The sequence below is a fragment of the Eurosta solidaginis genome, chromosome 2 (genome assembly GCF_040869045.1).
Source record: "Eurosta solidaginis isolate ZX-2024a chromosome 2, ASM4086904v1, whole genome shotgun sequence".
Classification (NCBI taxonomy): domain Eukaryota; kingdom Metazoa; phylum Arthropoda; class Insecta; order Diptera; family Tephritidae; genus Eurosta; species Eurosta solidaginis.
In genome coordinates, this window is record NC_090320.1 from 57,051,367 (window position 1) to 57,066,916 (window position 15,550).

Genomic DNA, 15,550 nt, shown 5'->3' on the forward strand with positions numbered 1-15,550 from the left:
CAGCAGGTTTCGAACCCAATCACTCATCCTTTCGATGCAACCTCTCTACCTAATATAAAACAATTCGAGTATTAAAAGTACTATTTGATTTATTTAAAGAAAAAGTATTATCATTGTTATGGTGTTATTCGTTTATCCGGATAATATCTCATTTGCACTTTATACCTTTAATATATGTATGTATACATACATTGAAGTTGCGCAACCTGGGTATTTTTATTTTATCGCTTATAACTTACGTAGTTTTGCATCGATTTTATTCGATGATAGCTTGTCTTTTTTCTAATTAAACAGAGCTTTACGCAAAGGAAAAATATCTGGATAAAAAGTTGTAGTTTTGGAATGTCGCCCTCGCAAAAAGTAATTTTTTTCATATTTTTTCATAAAAAAAACAAAATTCTGAAATGATAAGCTAATATCTCGAAAACTGTCTGGTTGAGCAAAAAACAATGTATGATGTATTCATAGAAAATTTTATCGTTTTTCCGATTCTGTAAACTTTTTTGCAATTGCTTCACCCGTTCGTGAGATATACGTAATTAAAGGGAGCCATCTTTTTGGTTTTTTCGAATAACGGTAAATTGCAAATATCTCAAAAACCGTACCATAGAATCAAAAATGAACTCAATTTTCGAAATCAGGGGGTGATTTTATATACGAATTTCATAGCGGCGTTTCTGGTAAAGAGAAAAAGTTGAAATTCGTGGTCCAGTGTAATTTTTTTCATGAACGCAATACAATCCTTTGTTTGAAGAACTTTCGACGTTTTCGCAAGCGAGTTATTAAGACAATGGTTGAAACACGGACAATGATTAGCATTGGTACATATTTTAAGAAGTTCCTGCACAGCTCCCTTAACTTCGGATGTCATTACAGAACATCCATCCGTTCCAATTCCAACGCAATCTTCGAAGGGCAGTCCTAAATTATTAGAAATATCGATCACTATGTGTGCCAAGGCTACACCTGTCAATTTTTTTCTCCATTTACACCATCTTCTTCTCGGATCGAATCGTGCGCATCAAGGAAAGTTACAAAATCTTCTCTTATATTGCCATCATATAAATACCGCAAACAAAGGCTGAGTTGCTCAGTATGACTACAATCAGTAGTTTCAGCGAAAATAATTGCAAAAAATCTAGCTTTTTTAACCCTCTCTGTCAAAATAGATTGAATTTCATCTTTGCAGCATTGAATAAGATCGTTTCGAGTCGTGTTGCTTATATAAGTAAAGTTGGATGTGTAGAATTTAAAAATTCTTCAAGCTCTATATGACCTGCAGCGAATCAAAATTTCAAAATTGCCCTAAAATTACCCTCGTTTGTTGCTGATTCAAAAAATTTAAGTTTACCGTCATCACTATGGCCTCTTAATGCTAAATTCTGTCGCCCACAAAGAATAATAGTTTTTATAATAATCTCCAACAATCTTCTATTTTTCTCAACTTGTTCCATGCGATGAGAAGAAAGCAAATTATTGATTTTCTTTCCTGAATTTTTATAAGTATTTATGAAATCTTGACTAAAAAGGGCTGACTTAGAGTGATATTTGTTAATAGCGTGGTTATTTAGTACACCTTCTTTACCGGACAACTTTGCAAACGATGTCACAGAAACTTTGACAAGTGCATTGAGAGGAACATTCGATTTCGAGTCACCAGTATCACTTGAAAATAAGAAACAATATTTACAAAAACATTTTTTTTTCGAATAAACAAGCCACTCATATTCAGTTAAAAAATGATGTTTAAAGTATCGATTTTCTATTTTTCCTTTTTTACTATGACTCGAAAAAGGGAAGATATAGTCGTTATAGTTCGGTGGTACCCAAGGATATTTTAATAAGTTGTACTTCGTATAATCATCTAATAAATGTTTTTTCCCCACAAAATTACTTATATCGTATTTTTCAATAATAGAATTTTGTGAAAGTGATATAGGTATATTCGAACCCGATTCAGTATCCATAGATGTTGAATGCAATGTTTTCTCATTATTATTACCAACCAACAATGTATTAGCGTCGCGATCAGTATGAGTTAAGAGTGGAACAGTACTTCCGTTTTCTACATTTGTAGCAGCACAGACCTGTTCTTGCAGTTTTGGCAGCTTACAAAAATATTCTTTGATGCTCTTAATAGCTCGTCGCTTCTTATTATCTTTTCCATAAGAGTTTCCGTCCTGTAAATATTTATTTCACGTTATTCAAGAATTCTCTTTGATTCACGTAGAAGCAGTGAGCAATATTTGCATGTTATGAAGTTTATCTACTTGAATTTTTATACTCAGCTGAGCAGAGCTCACAGAGTATATTAACTTTGTTCGCATAACGGTAATCCGTAACGGCATAAACTAATCGAGATAGATATAGACTTCTATATATCAAAATGATCTGGGTGAAAAAAGAAATTCATTTAGCCATGTCCGTCCGTCTGTAAACACGATAACTTGCGTACATTTTGAGGTATCTTGATGAAACTTGGTATGTAGGTTCCTGGGCGCTCATCTCAGATAGCTGTTTAAAATGAACAAAATCGGACTACAACCACGCCCACTTTTTCGATATCGAAAATTTCGAAAAACCGAAAAAGTGCGATAATTCATTACCAAAGACGGGTAAAGCGATGAAACTTGGTAGGTGCGTTGATCTTATGACGCAAAACAGAAAATTAGTAAATTTTTGGACAATGGGCGTGGCACCGCCCACTTTTAAAAGAAGGTAATATAAAGTTTTGCAAGCTGTAATTTCGCAGTCATTGAAGATATCATGATGAAATTTGGCAGGCACGTTGCTCCTATTACTATATGTGCGCTAAATAAAAATTAGCAAAATCGGATGGTTATTTGACGCAAAATGTAACTTTAGAAAAAAGTTTGTAAAATGGGTGTGACACCTACCATATTAAGTAGAAGAAAATGAAAAAGTTCTGCAGGGCGAAATCAAAAGCCCTTGGAATCTTGGCAGGAATACTGTTCGTGGTATTACATATATAAATAAATTTGCGATACCCGACAGATCACATATACAACTAAGGGCCACTCCCTTTTAAAACCCTCATTAATACCTTTAATTTGGTACCAATATCGTACAAACACATTATAAAGTCACCCCCGGTCCACCTTTATGGCGTTATCTCGAAAAGTCGTCCACCTATAGAACTAAGGCCCACTGCCTTTTAAATAATCATTAGCACCTTTCATTTGATACCCATATTGTACAACACACATTCTAGAGTCACCCCTGGTCCACCTTTATGGCGATATCCTGAAATTGCGTCCACCTATAGAGCTATGGCGCACTCCCTTTTAAAATACTCTTTAATACCTTCCATTTGAAACCAATGTCATACAAACACATTCCAGGGTTACCCTAGGTTCATTTTGCTAAATGGTTATTTTCCCTTATTTTGTCTCCAAAGTTCTCAGCTGAGTATGTAATGTTCGGTTATACCCGAACTTAATTTTCCTTACTTGTTTTTGATGCTGATTGATGTAGCGAATTAGAAATACGCAAACACAAGATTCTTCTTTTGATATTAAACAAAAAGCTATAAAAACAAGCTATATGCACTTGTTTTCTCGCCGCGACTTCAGTATATGCATAAACATACTATATCCGAGTGATCTCACGAAAAAAAGCTGGTTCAAATATATTGTTCGCTACTGTTATTTATACTCGACTGTTAATAAGCAGTCTGATTCATGAAATTTTATTAAATATTTAACGATTATATGAAAATAGTAATGTATGCTCGATGGAAAACCCCGAATCACACTTTAATGGAAAATTCGTACTTACCATTTTCGAGTTCCTCCGCCTTCGGTCTTTTATTTTGGTGGTTATCTGTCACTCGAACTTCCAATTGTCGATTAATTAAACAGATTTAATAGTTCGCGATGCCGAACGAGTCGGTAAATCGAATGAATTAGGTTAAATTTTTTAATATTCTAATGTTTATACAGTAGAATCGCGAAAAGGTTAACCAAAACACAAGCTTTAACACAAGTTAACACAAGTACACAACTCACAAGTTTAAATGCCCATGACTAACTACATTTGCGCCACGCGACACCGACAATAATTTTTCACACAGGAATTCGGGGAATACCCGCACTTTTTTTATTGCCAAACAAACGGTTAGATTTGAAAAAATTGATGAGCTCAGAAAAGTTAACCAATACATAGTTAACTTTTTAGAGCGGGACGTGGACGCTCATACTCGGTCAACTTAGCCGAGCGATTAACATTGTGCGGACTTTGAAATTTTGTTTAGTGGTAGATTTTTCAGGAAATAGTCGTAGATTTATGAAAAAAGTGGTAGCATTGGGTTGTATTTGAAATATTTTTAAGTAGTGAATATTACTCATTTCTTTACCTATATATACATTAGTAGGTGGAAGTGGCAGTTATGTACTAAAAACCTAAGGGAAAAGAGACTAAATGGTGATCAAAGCATCGCTAGATATTATTTTGAGTTTTATAAAACTATTTTTCTACAAATAATATTGTTTCTCTTCTCAAAAAATTGTGGAAAAGCAAAGGTTTCTTCAAAAAACTTCTATAAAAAAACTAGCACCTTTTTTCGAGCTTGCGTGGTAGAAGTTACAGAACTTCAAATAAAAGAAAAATAGTGGTAGATCTACCACTTTAATGGTAGAAGTCCGAACTCTGGTGATTAACTTTCTCGCGATTCTACTGTAATTGAATATGTGCATTGCAGTTTCTACAGAGGTCACAAATGCCCAGTAGAAAGTGGTGAAAAATGTGTAGAGTGAGAGTGAATATTCTCAATAAAATAAATGTAAGGCGCGATAACCTCCGAAGAGATTTTAGGCCGAGCCTATCTTCCAATTTGCGTCGTGCTCCTTTTTAATTTTTCCTACAAATTGGCCGAACGGGACCTACTTGTTTTATGCCGACTCCGAACTGCATCTGCAATTCAGATTTGATCCGAATAATTTTTGCATACTTTAACTTCGGTTGTGTCCCATCGGGAGACGGTTTAGAAGAACCAGCAGACATCACTCACACTTCGATCACGGAGCTAGTGGTGCCGGGCTTGGTGACCGATACCAAGATCGAGTGGGCAGTGAAGACGTTTTCTAAGTTTAAATCGCCGGGCCCAGATGGTATATTCCCGGCCATGCTACAAGTCTCAAGTAACTAACCTAAAAATACGTGTTCTTGGAATTGGTGTTGGGTGTTTTATGTGGAGTGCGTTGCGCGTGCAAGCGCACGTCCATTTTATCAAATTTACATCTTCTTCGGCAGTCCGACGATATATAAGTCTTTTTTCCCGAAAGTGTTAAAAACTCAACTTTAATAACAAAAGATATTAAAGTTCCTGATTAAAAAAATCAAGTTTTATTTATGGGAGTTTGGCGTAGGAGACCGCCCCGTAAGTTTATAAATTAGATACAAATGGCCACCATCTGGAGGCGGCGCCCTCCGAGGGATTAAACAACAAAACGCCACATGGCGTAGCAGCGTGGTCAGTGGTGTCTGTTGGGATGCTCAGGTTTCTGGGTATTCAACAGGAACTGTTTGGTTAGCATTCTTTTCTCTCCCTGATGGGGAGTATTCTCGCCTCATTATGTAGATGGTGTTCTGGGGCATAAGAAGGCAACCAGTGGCGGTTCTGAGGGCAGTATTTTGGCAGGCCTGTAGCTTCTTCCAGTGAGTAGTCTTTAGGTTTGGCGACCATATCGTGGACGCGTAGCATGCAATCGGCTGGCCAATTGCTTTGTAAGTGGTAATGAGCGTCTCTTTATCTTTTCCCCAAGTACTGCCAGCTAGAGATTTGAGGATTTTATTACGGCTCTGATTTTCGGTACAATTGCGGCTGCATGCTCACCAAATTGTAGATCCTGATCGAACGTCACACCCAATATTTTGGGGTGTAAGACAGTCGGTAGCGTAGTGCCATTGACGTGGATGCTCAAAATGGTCGACATTTGGGACGTCCATGTTGTAAATAAGGTCGCCGATGATTTAGTCGGTGATAATGTCAGGTTTCGCGGGTTGAAAAAACTGGAGAGATCAGGGAGGTAGCCGTTTATTTTGTTGCAAAGCTCATCGATCTGTGGGCCTGGGACTGTGGCTATTATTGTGCAGTCATCGGCGTAGGAAACGATAGTAACTCCTTCTGGTGGCGAAGGTAGCTTTGATATGTAGAAGTTAAACAAAAGTGGGGATAGGACATCACCCTGTGGCACCCCTTGTTTAATTGTTCTTGGTTTTGATGTTGCGTTTCTAAATTACACCAATGCCTGCCGGCCGCCCAGATAATTTGCGGTCCACCTTTTAAGACTTGGGGGAAGGGTAGACCCTTCCAGCTCTTGCCGTAACGTGCCATGGTTGGCCGTATCAAAAGCTTTTGATAGGTGTAGCGCAACGAGTACTGTTATATGGTAGGGGTTTGGATTTAAACCGCAATTTATCTGCGTGGTAATGGCATTTAGCGCGGTGGTTGTGCTATGAAGTTTTCTGAAGCCATGCTGATGACAGGCTAGTTGCAATTTTGCTTTGAAATAAGGGAGCAAAATGGCTTCAACTGCCTTGGCTACTGGCGATAGCAGAGATATCTGGCGATATGCTCTCCTATGTTAGCTGGTTTCCCAGGCTTTAGTAGCGTGACCACCTTGGCCATTTTCCATTTCTCGGGAATGACAAAGGTGGAAAGGGACAGGTTAAAGACATGTGCTAAATATTTGAAACCCTCTTTCCCTAAGCTTTTAAGCATCGGCATGGCTATGCCGTCTGGGCCCACTGCTTTAGATGGTTTAGCTTCACCGATGGCATCCTCATCCTCTTTGGCGGTGATGGTAATTGGGGACGCGCTGAATTAATGTTTATGTGCGTTACTGTTGGCCCTCCGTCTAACTTTGTCAACCGTAGAGCGCATCATATATTGTCGACAAGAAGCGCTCGCGCATTTTTTCGCATCTGAGAGCACTTTATCGCCAAAGGCGATGGAAATTTTGTCGTTGTGCTTGGACGGAGTGTAACATAGTTCAGCACTCATTTCTATCTTAAAAGATTGTGTTAGTCTGTCGTTGTGGAATTTATAGCCAGAGACAGCAGGCGGAAGCAGTAGGGAACATTTTGATTAGCTTCTGTAATACCTGAGAGCACGAGTCACTATCTGCGAACGTACGTACGCTGTTGATACTCAATATAAGATATTTGTGCACTTGCAGTACTTGAAGAATTACAATTTGGCGTGAATGTCACCATACAAATCTCGTATGTCACCAACTTCCTCATAATTCTCAGCAGTAGGTTAAGGGCGCAATAATTATGTGAGAAAGTTGTTCAAAAAACATCGATGAGAATATTATATTGGGCTTTTAATGAATGCTCAGTGAAATAAAAGTTTATTTCAAATTATTTCGATCTCGAGAAGAGTATGAGTCTTAAAAGGCACGTCTAGTCTTTTAATTCGGCAGCGCCTTAAAAACGCGGTAAGAAGACTTCAAACTTAAAACCCGATAGATTAGCGACGATGATGTTTCAAAGATTCAAATCCCAGTAGTTAAGCACTTAACTAAAAGACCACACACATAGAACAGCGTCATTTAAGAAACTGGCGTGTCCGCTTTCTAGAAGAACGTACAACGGGTTCGAGTCCACTTTCCGATTCGGGCTTACGTCTAAGATCCGGAGTCTCACAAAATGCATGCCCTCTAGTACAACTGATATACGGATATAACATAAACTAAAATTTTTTCTTCCAGACCGCGCCTGGGCACTTTAAAATAATCTCCCACCTAAGTTGTACCATGGATCATGCGTTAAGAATCATATCATTGTTGTTGTTGTTGTAGCGATAAGGTTGCTCCCCGTAGGCTTTGGGGAGTGTTATCGATGTGATGGTCCTTTGCCGGATACAGATCCGGTACGCTCCGGTAACACAGCACCATTAAGGTGCTAGCCCGACCATCTCGGGAACGATTTATATGGCCACATTAAACTTTCAGGCCATCCCTCCCTCCCCACACCCAAGTTCCATGAGGAGCTTGGGGTCGCCAGAGCCTCGTCTGTTAGTGATACAAGATTCGCCGCGGATAGGTGAGGTTGACAATTGGGTTTGGAGAAGCTATATATTGCGCTGGCAACCTGAAGGGTTGCGCTACACAGCCCCTTGAATCTGGTATTTTAGTCGCCTCTTCCGACAGGCAAAACTACCGCGGGTATATTCTGACCCCCTAACCCGTTGGGGGGGGGGGGGGGGGGGGAAGAATCATATCGTTACATACTTACTTAATTCGACACATTTGACCCTACAATGCCTTTGATCTACCGGAGAGGAAAAGATACCCACGCCGACAAAAAGCGGGTTCGGTTCACTGTTGATGTTAAAATAACATTCCTACACTTATTATGATTTAGACGAGGGGTCCGTCTTATGGCATACGCAGATGACGTTGCAGTTTTCAGAAGTGGAAATCAGATTAGGTGAGTATAAAGGAAAGGCGATAGTTGCTCATGATCGACCATGCAGGAAAGGAGTGAGCCCAAGCACGGAGATGTAAAGTCTCGAAGATCATGTGCAGGCCTTACAACCTTAGTTTAGACGCTGCCTGCTGGCGTCAAATGCTTTTAAATAAGGCTTAGTCAGTAACAGCAGATAAAGAAAGTGCAGGTTGGAGGAGGAAATCATCGAGCACGGCGCTCACTAGGATAAAACGGTTAGGAGTGATACACCTGTCAGATCTATGAAAAAGCAAGTGGCATAGGTCGTAGAAAGCTATTAGTATTTGCCAAAACGGCGGAGTTATTTTATAACATAGGTCCTTGTTTTTGATGGGTTTTCAGTTTGGTCGTAAAACAAACTGCTCGTAACACTGCAGACTCATTTAGTGAGTCATAAGCCACCTTTTCATAGACCGGGTCACATATATATATTGACGCGACTGCAGCTTAAGCACGCTCCCTCCCGAATTTCTGCTGCTTTCTTCAATGCTATAATTTCCGCCTGAGAAAGGCTGTCAAATCTGACAGCCTGTAAGATCTACTGGGTCGACACAGTAAACAGCAGACCCAACCCCTTCCATTAATTTGGAACCACCCGTATACACGTGTATAGTATGTCCTGTCATTTCTGCACCCCGGCACCAACCCTCCGGCTCAATTGTGGCCCCAATATCTCTTTCGAAGCTCAGGCACGGGACCATATTAGATGCCGCTATACTGCTGTGGCCATAAGGTCAAGCTGCCCCGAGGCCTTAAGCCTTTTTGAAGTTGCTAACACGATGTTTCTGGCCGTTAGGTCTGCAGGCGGGATGTGTAAAATGGCATGCAATGCTGCTGTCGGGGTAGTTTTAAAGACTCCCGCTATGCTATTCGTACATACTCTGCATACTCTCTCAAGTTTTTTGGTATACGTACTCTTTTGTGTGACTGTCCACCAAACAAGAACCACATAGTAAAGTATGGGTTTGACAAATGCCGTAAATACCCAATGTAAGAGTTTGGGTGAGAGGTCCCACGTGCATCCTAGCATTCTCTTGCAGCGGAGGCTTTCTTCGCTCTCTCTTCCGCATGGAGTTTCCACGACAACTTACTATCTAGTATAGCTCCTAGATACTTTGTACCATATTTTTCTTGCAGGGTTGCCCCTCCAACTTTAGGCTTAGTCCAGTTAGGGACCTTATACTTCCTAGTAAATAATACTAGATCGTTTTTTCCGCATTGGCGGTTAACCCGACTCCAGATGCCTAGGCATGTACATCTCGAAGAGCCTGGTCTATCAGAGAGCTAGGCATCTGCCGCTTATGATGGCTGAAACGTAATCTTCAAGAGGTAATGTCCGCCCAAAATTCGCTTAGCTGACTCGAGGTCCACTTAAAAAAGAGCAGACCAGAGATAGGGCAGCGGAACTCCGAATTCCAAACAGCTATCTACAACCGTTCTTAGGAATGAGAGAGGTGGAGCACAGTCGTTTATTAAAACAATCCGGAATAGAGGAACTAGATTGCGTTAAATGGCCGTTTCCGGCTTATAGGTAAGAGAGAGATCTCCACAACTGATATAGAGTTAGTTATATCTTTCCGCCTTTCAGGCTGCGCAAAGAAGAAAGGTTAACGAACAGTGAATCAATTGTCTATACTCACAGGCAGTCGTAATAAAAACCCTGAGGGAGATGGCTCAGTACCTCGGTATCAGTATTATTTGTATACCTGGACAGGTGAGGTAAGACTGTCCACGCACTTCCAGAATATGAATCAGTAGGTATATCAGTGGTATCATTAAAACTTCGTGCAAGCATGAGGACATACATGTTTACTTGGCCTTCTTGGATTTCATAATTTCAACATTCGCTGTTTGGAAACCGAATTTAAGCTCCTCGATTTTTCCAAGCTAATAAAAAAATTAAATATAGCGATTAGCTTGTAAAAGTGTATAATGTTTATATAATATATTTTATTCAATAACTCCTCTGGACTATCATAATAAATCTTTGTTTTAGCGCGCATACATAATTTGTACCTTCTTAGTGAACTTTGTAATCCTATATGCGTCAATAATATACTTGTGCATATGCTAGCGATGTGTGATGTCGATAATTTAAGGATCCGGGTCTGTCGAGTTCGACTTCAAGCGTACTCCGGTAAGTAAGCTACACATAACGCATTGTGACGCCCACAACTCTGGCTTTAAACGGCTAGGAAGTAAAAAGTGAAGTGCAGGGCGAGAAAAGAATTCCACCAAGCTCTAAATTGACGATGTCATGATTAACATTATGCATAATATCAGTGTCTTGAAAATGCCTACGCTCTAAAGTCTCAATAACGACTCGGGCCAACATCTTCTGGCTGCCTAGATTTGTGCACGCTTCTGTGCAACGAAGAAAGTGCACATAGTGTGCGAAGGAAAGTTTGTAATCAAAAAAGCTTATCTTGATCCGACAAGTCTTAAACCAGCTGTCTGAAAGCAATGTATTTCTCACACACTGTAATAACTACCCGTACGATGAAAAAATCGTTCCGCCTCAGAAAAGAAAGACGATGCCTAAAAAGCCAAGTTGCGTTCGGGCAAAAAAAAAATCAGCTCGAAGCCGAACAGAATGTGTGCCAGGAGCTTAAGACGCTGGCAGATAAAAAATGTTATAGGCAATGCTGGAAAAGTTATGAAGCATTATCGCAGCCGAAAATGATAAATCATATTTGTCGTAATGTATTGCATGGACTGATTCTGCTATATGGAGTGCTAGTCTGGTGGAAAGCACTGGACACGGCGAGCACCTCCAAAATATTAGTGTCTTTGCAACGGACGGCGCTGATCGGTATCAGTGGCGCTCTTAGAACAACACCTACCTTTGCACTGAACGTCATGCTGAGCATATATCCAGTAGATATTGCGGAAAAGGCGGCCGCGGCCCGGTCGTTGGCTAGGCTTCGTATATGGGCTATGGGCTTTCTGACTTCGGATACTCTAGCCTTCTTACCAGTTTCGACTTTATCCCGGACAGAACTGACTATTGTCAGAGGGGTGGGGAAAAGGAATTATCTGGGGAATGGGACCAGTTAACTTGTTCACGAATGGGTCGAAGTTGGACGGAAAGATTGGTGGGGGGTTCGTTTGTCAAGAGCTAAATGTAAGCCGCAAGTTTAAGTTGGCTGATCACTGCAGTGTATTCCAAGCTGAAGTTGCTGCGATTAAGGATTCGGTGAATGAAAGCTATCCAGTGCTACTACGGTTAGGGAATTTAACATCTCCTCCTGCATTCCGCTGGCCACCTGTAGATTGCTCCTCCATAGCTGGGCCTCGAGTCAGCTCAGCAAACGTTGGGCGGACACCATGTCTTGCAGGGTAGCAAGATCTTTCAGGTCGAAAGTGGATGGCAGGAGGTCTGCTGAAATAATTGGGTTCACTAAGGCTCACCTATCAATGGTCGTTGTGGTTTTGACAGGGCACTGTCCCACTGCGGTACGTCTCAATATACTGGAAACTCCATCCCGCTGCAGCTGTATGGAGGATGATAAGGTGGAATCACCAAATTACTTTATGCTTGGTTGCCCAGCTTTTGCCAGAACTAGGCGAAAGTACTTCGGTCGCGCCTCACTTGGATCTCCCGAGGATTTATCCAAAGTTGAGATCGGTATCATCGGAGCTTTATCGTTGCTACCCAACGATTCTCTAAGTAGCTAGATCTAAGTCACCGATGTTTTTGGTGTATGTGGTATCACAACGGACCTTCGTGTTGTCCAAGTGAGCTTTCCTTATCAGGGCGGCTACCACCTAACCTAACCTATTCCATGGAATCATTGAATGTATTAAAGAAGATGAGATGGCCAATGGAATATCGAGACAAAGGCTCTCCAGAAGATTAATGGTTTTGATTGTCTGTTTGAGCTTCACGCAGGTATGGACATAGTGCAGCGGTTAAAGCCGAATGGCTGCGTTGGTAAGGTTCCGTTATGTTAATAGGAAAAGACGTTCAATCTTTCGCTGTTCCCAATCGCAGTCAAACTTTAAGAAGAAATATTAATCTTTTGTAGCGCGTTTTAAGTCGCATACGCCTACTTTTGCGTGGTTTACAAAAGCTTACGGCTCTGTTGAAAAATGTTTGGGTCTCTGGAATGGTTCTTTGGCATCTGATCTTTTGAATCCGATTTTTGGAACTGCTTGTTGTTACAGTCCGTTGTCGTTTTGAATACGGTACACTCATGTACAAGCCCGATTTCCACGGAAGCATTTTATTTGACCCTCGTGCCTTTTGGACTGTAATTGCGCCGCTTTTTATGACAGGCATGCCTACCTCGGTTACGTTTCCAGCTTCGGATGCAGTACTTTCTTGTCTGGATACCTGATTCTACACATCAGTAGAATTCATTTGCAATGATCAAATATTCAAATAAAAAAATTTTAATTTTTTCTTATCTCTTGTTTACAAATGTTAATATAATAATTCAAATAAAAATCATAATCCGATTTACTGATCTTAGCACTTCATTAATACGTGTATACACAAAGAGGCCGACGGACGGTCAGCTTCACATCAGCATTTCATTCGATTACCGACGCAAATCATTTGCGAAGGTTTCTTTCTTTCAATTGCGAAAGCTATTCGTTTCCTCCACCAACCCGCACTTCCGCCGTCTGCTATCTGAGATGGACCAAGCTTAGGTTAAAGGTATGTGACGCCAGAAGGCTGTCCGTCATGAGTCTACAGTCCTCTATTTTTAATGATGGAGTAACGCTGTGAGTCTAACACCTACACATGATCTTCGACACTTTACAGCCCCGCCCTTATGTCTACGCCTTTTCTGCTTGGTCGATCATGTGTAAATCTCTTAATCTCGCCCAATTTAATAGGGACAAGCAAGCTACTAGGGATGCGCCCCTTTTAACTAGTTCATCCGCTTTTTCATTCAATATGCCCTGGGAGATGTTGGCTTCTCCCTATCCCGACTCTTTACAGGGATTGCTTATACTCTAACACACTTTTTGACTTTATACAACTGTTAAAATAACATATTTCCGTCAACATAAGAGTTACATTGGCTGTTGATATGAGAGAGATTTCTGAGGCACGATAATCATTAGAAGAAAGTTGTGAGCACCGTAAGCGTAGGTTGAACTGGCCGATCCATGAGGACCTCACATAGACTGAATGAGTCCGTAGTGTTAAGTAAGCGTAAGTTTTTCTTTAATATTAGGGCAATATTCGCATCAGTTCATTTAACAGAAAAATTTGTTAGATTGATCGAAAATCTGTCATTTTTACAGAATATTGCTAACTTGTGGCCAACAGTATTCTTCTGTTGAAATAACTACACAAATTTGTTTGCTTGGCATAAAACTCAGTTGAATTACCCATAATGTGGTCCATTTTACTAAATAACTGTTAGTTCAAGATTTTCTAGCTTAATTTCTGTCGGTGTACCTTCATCCGATGTTAAGCTACGTATCGCTAATAAGTACGCTTGCCGGGAAAAATTCAACACCAAGCACCACTTTGGCTGAAACTGTTTGCAAAGCTCCCAGAAAGCCGCGTCTCGCATAGAAATATGGATGCATCCCTATTGTCATAAATAAGAGGTCAAGCAACACGTTCAACAACCATTTGATTCGTCATTGTAGCGTAGGCTTATTTTACCAAAACTTACCATGAGTCAGGCAGTTTTCATCCAATTAATGGCGCCCAATCATTACAAGATAAAACTAACATTATCTTAAGGATTCTTAAACCATCCCCGTAGATAATCATGGTAGCAACTGATGTATGACCACAGTAACACTGGACTAACACTAAGAGTGGCCTATAAAAGTCGAGCTAAACAGTATTTAAGAATCAAACAAAAAGTGCCTCTGGCAGGGCGATGATTTTAAGAAAGGGTTTTCCCGACCAAGAATACTAGGGAACGCTGAAATTTCCAAAAAGATTAAAAACGTTAGAATTCAGACATTGGTTTCGTAATTAAAGTAATTTCCTTTCTGGATTTCTTTCGCTGAACTAAGTCGATGTTTGCCTTAAGCTCATAACGTGCATTTGCGAATCTTTATGATTATCAAAGACTATCTCAGCCGATATTGCTGTTTGTAACATCGTCGTACCTCGTTATAAGTTTATTACTGTGACGAATATTATCATCACTAAGCGATACTGCCATCACTAAGCCGAGACTAAGCAGCCACTCGTATGTACGTAAACAAATCAATCATCATGTACACACATACATACAAGGCAGCAGAGAGATACTCACAAACGCATGTCATCATCAGCCGAAGTAGTACTCACATATACACAGGAAACCGAGGACACCGAGAGTATAAAAGCAGCGGAAGCTGAGGTATGACTAATCAGTTTGATTTAAACACGCAATTAGTTGTGAAGTAAGTGTAATTGTGAAGTGCTCTCAAAGTAGTCTAATAAAGACCATTTTGCATTATTGGATATTGCAGTTATTTATCCAACAATTTAGCGATTCGAACGTTAGCAGAAGGTTTGGAATAAGAGGAATTTCACTAAATTCATTACAATACGTATTAAGTTGAGAAAAGATATTTTTTAAGAAGTTCTCATATTTGGTGTTTCGAACGGTCAGCCGCAAACAGAGCTATTAAGTTGATTATTGCGCGGTTGTACGAGGAGCGCATGGTTATGGATTTGGAAGGACACACCTAAAATTGAATCAGTGGTATGCATTCGTTCGATCATATAAAACGGTGGTAAGAAGTTCGTTCATTCCTGTACTATGTTCCTTTTGGGTTGGGACATTGCAAACTGTGCTTCGTTTTATTTAAGTTATAAACCGGTGGCCCAATATTCTACAATTTGGTTCTCGGCTTGATCATTTTCCCCTTCGGTATTTAACCATAAGGGAAATTCGCTCCTACTTAAGGTTAGAATGCTTTGAAATTCGGCTACCAGAAACATGCACCAAAAATGAGTACTTCAACCATCCATTAAGGTTTCAGTTTTAGTCACGAATTTTTCAATCATGAGAGATCAGGTGGGAGTCTTTGCGAATTAAATAATTCTCTTTTCCCCCTTGATATTAGAAAAACCCAGCCCGATTTTGATTGAGTCTCACTTCGAACT